This window comes from Topomyia yanbarensis, unplaced genomic scaffold, assembly GCF_030247195.1.
Source record: "Topomyia yanbarensis strain Yona2022 unplaced genomic scaffold, ASM3024719v1 HiC_scaffold_270, whole genome shotgun sequence".
Lineage (NCBI taxonomy): Eukaryota > Metazoa > Arthropoda > Insecta > Diptera > Culicidae > Topomyia > Topomyia yanbarensis.
In genome coordinates, this window is record NW_026683460.1 from 41,211 (window position 1) to 45,379 (window position 4,169).

A 4,169-nucleotide genomic window follows, 5' to 3' on the forward strand; every position below is an offset into this window, starting at 1 on the left:
GTGTTGGTGTTCAAATCGTTCGTGAAACCTTGTAGTTGTTCAAATAGTTCCTGAAACCGAAGGTCACTTCTAATTAAATCCATGCAATAGTTACAAAAGATAACCTGAAAGGTGGTCAAAGTGGCGAAGTTTCCCCAACGGGAAAAATCCATACAATTATTTTTCACTGTATAGATAGTGATTTTTCTTGAGATGTTTTACAGTTCAATAAGCTTGTTTATTAGAAAATAATAGCGAACCAAACCCAAATACTTCTACTCTTGAGAAATCAAAATTTTTCTAATTCCATGCAAACAAGCTCCCTGAACTGTCAAAAAAGCGAGGTGAACATTTTCATGCAATGTTCTATTGCAAACGCTGAATTTATTGAAGACCTTTCACTTTTTAGCCCAACCACCATCAAGGATAGCTACTACAGCTCTGTCGCGTTACCAGCCTTCTACACACAATGTTGGTGTTGGTAGCGAAAATATAGGGGAGAGAAGGGTACATATTTATCATGCCGCTGACCAAAACAATTTACACGGAACTAAGACCACAATTAATTATTATCCTCAAACCGATCCGAAGACGTGTTTTGTTTACTTTTTTGAATAAAATAAACTTTAAAAGAAACAACAAATCTCAAAACATCACTGAATAAAAGAATAATCGACTGATGCGAAATTGCAAGTTTCGAGTTAAAATTATGTAGTGTCAGAAGTAACAATGAAAATTAATTTTTGGCGAGTTTCCATGAAACTCCCAATTCCTCTAGCTAACAATCAAGAACAGCACCACACAAACCGAATTTCACGCACCTCACCCGAGTACCACTTGATTCGCGGGACCCACGGTTTGTGTGTAGAGACGACAAAAAGGCAAAAATTACTATTGCAAAACGACGACCACGGCGACGTTCACCACCACGATCATCGACTGACTACATAGTCTCGTCTAGTGCCCCGTCCGATAGTGAAGTGCAACAGAACAACGATTCGATAGTTTCGAAGTGGGCTTCAACTCTGGTAGATCCTCGGATGTGGACGTGACTTTAATCGATGACCTAGATTCAAAGTAGTTTGAAGTGCGACTAATTTCGAGTGCATTCCAAATAGTGTGTTACTACTGCAGATTGAATCCAATGCTAACAAAATATTAGTGCTCGCCACGGCCATAGAAAGCACAAAAGCTGCGACGATGCAATCGGACCAGGCGCCATAAGTGTAGTTATAGGTACGTGGGTGTCACCAATTCTCTCGCAGCCAAGCGACAGCGAAGAAACGACAAAAAAGTGAACAGTAAAAAAATATATTGTGGGAGGAAATCCCCCCCGTTTCGAGTTAAATACATAAATTAGCTATTAAAGTTGGAACAACGGCACCACTCCGCGACCAACCAGCCGGATGTAGCTATATAGTATGAGCCGGTATGAGTGCTATTTAGGCTAGTGCCAAATACTACGCAGGTACTTCGAATCTCTGGCGTGGGGCGAGGATTTCGGCGGCAGCAGAGAGCAAATTAGCAGCAAAACTGGCGACTGAGCCGGAAATTGCGACGCAGCCAGTGGAGACTGCTGCGGTGGAGGAATTGGTGGCGGTGGCGGACTCGGAGACGATGGAAGATGCAGGTAAGCGCCGCAAGTACCTACCTCTACTAAATATATCTACGTGTGTATATACCAGTATTGCGAACGGGGTTTCTGTTTTTGTTTCGTTTTGTATTTTGCTCGCGGTTTGTTCGGTACAATTATCGCCGGGGCGCGGTGGCGTCTGGCAGAGCGCTAATTTATAAATAGAATGTAAAGTTTTGTTTTAAATAGACTGCGGAACGGTGGGTTCAAGTCGTGTGCTTGACCGTTCGAAATTAAAATGTGTATATGCAAGCTGTCAACCGAAAGAGAAGGTTGTATGCTGGGCGACTTTCTCTGGATAAAAAGCACTCGCTAAAAATGTCGATTGGGGTAAACAATTTATTTCGCTTCAACCTAAGAACGGTACCCATTCGGGTTCAAATCATGATACTGAAACATGTCGCAGTTTGTTTTTTTTTTGTCACGAGTACCCATAATCACGTGTCAAACAGCTATGTGCCAAATCAAGTCTAAGCACTATTTACCCGACTCGAATAATTAGCCCGACCTCGCGAAACTCACTCCAGGGCAAATCACACTGCTGACCAGTGGTCGCAGTAACAATTCTCCTTTGCGGTCAACGAGGTGCCTCTCTGTGTGTGAAATGACCATTTGTAGCTACTCGAAAGGCGTTGGGTGGGTCGGACGAGATTCGTTAGCATGTCTTTTTTTTATGTTCGTAGTCATAGTCGTAGCAGAAATGCTCATATGATTGACTTTAAATTTGTGCAGCAGGTTTCGCGTGTGTATTACTGTAGCGTTGAGTAGAGGTCACAGCATTGATTAAATTATCATTGTGATGTGTTATCGAGTAATTGAAACGGGTGCAAACGTGGGTAACCGGGCCGGAACCATTTTTTTCATTTCTTTTTATTATTTGGTATAAATTTCCTTTGCATTCCAGTGCAAAATTAAAATTTATGAGGAATGTAAAAAAATCATGCAAACTATGACTTGATAAGCTAAAAACCGAGGAGTTTAATATGCAAGGAAAATACGCATTGTTTGGTCTGAGTAGCATGATGAGTGATGTTTCTTATTACCAACCAATGATTGATCTCTGATTAAATGGGACTCGGAGAGTTGACGACAGGTACAAATATGATTTTATTAAGATGGACCGAGTTAGTTTTGAGGCCTGTTGGTTTCCGCTTTGGATATGAATTTCAGGGATTAGAACTTCATCAAATTTCGAGAAAAATCTACTAACTTCAGGAAAGTTTCCACGAATGCAGCAGTGGACTATTCCTTCATGCGTGGAATGTCGGATGAGCTTCTTCAGCAAACAGTCATTTGAATATCGGTTCACCAATGTCCGCCAAGCCAAAGCGCCGAGTGGAACTAAGAACCAATCCGTCTGCTTCCTCATCTCGTACAGATCAGAAGCCAAAAAGCGACCTGCTTGCGAACAGCACACAAACAAAAAATACTACCCGCGCCGCGCCGCTCTAACGTGTACGTGTAGCATATAGACACAGGAAAGTTCCGTTGCAGCTAACTGCGAGTGAAATGAGTGAACAACAAAATAAATTTCGCCCATTACGGGAGAACACAATCGCGATTGATTTTTCGCAAACCCGTCTTAGACCTTCAGTGCGCGAGGTGGAACAATTGGTCAAGGTGAAAATGGAACTTGATCTTACAGAGATATCACACGTCCAGCTTCACCACACCAGGAATGTAGTACTAATAACGTTCAACTCCTTAGCCGAGGCAGAAAGGTTCGTAGCAAAGAACAACATGCAACATGACGTCGAATATGAAAACGTCAAAACCAAGATCCCCGTGTATATGGACCTTGATCTAACGGAAATTCGCCTCCATGATCTGGCACCTCGTACTAGCACGGATTATATTAAAAGATTCATGTCGAAGTATGGAGAAGTGGAATCCGTCTCTAACGACACTTGGAGAAACTTCTTCCCTGGCATTCTCAACGGTGTTCGGGTTGTGCGAATGCGGCTGTACCAACCTATACCATCTTACTTGACTTTCGAGGGCAGATCATCTCAAGGTGTTAACTACATACAAAGAACCCTATGCACATACCCTGGGCAGGTGCCCACGTGTCAGTTCTGTAATCAGACTGCACACTACGGTAAGCCATGCGCCAAAACAACTAAAGAAAACTCATCTTCAACCACCACTACCAAACAGCCTTCAACATTTGCTGATACACAACAAACAGCCGGCCAACAAATGAATGCCGGACCAACAATATTCCACGGCATCCCAAAGCCAATACTCACCGTACGCAGGGATGAAATAAACAAAAAAGAAGACGGCTATATCAAAGTCACTCGAAAACACAAAAAGCACCAAAAATCTAACAGCGACAACCATTCTAGTGATGACGATATGGACACAAACACAAGCGAGGGGGAAGGCAGACAGACTGATCAGCAAGCAGCAGAAGGTACACCCGACCATCGCTCACCACCGAGAAAGAAAGTCAACACAAGAAACGGAAAGCAGTGCACCCAGGATAGTCGACAAAAATAATGTTCGATGGTTTATATATATTTTGATATCTATTTTGAATGAAATTTTGAATTTG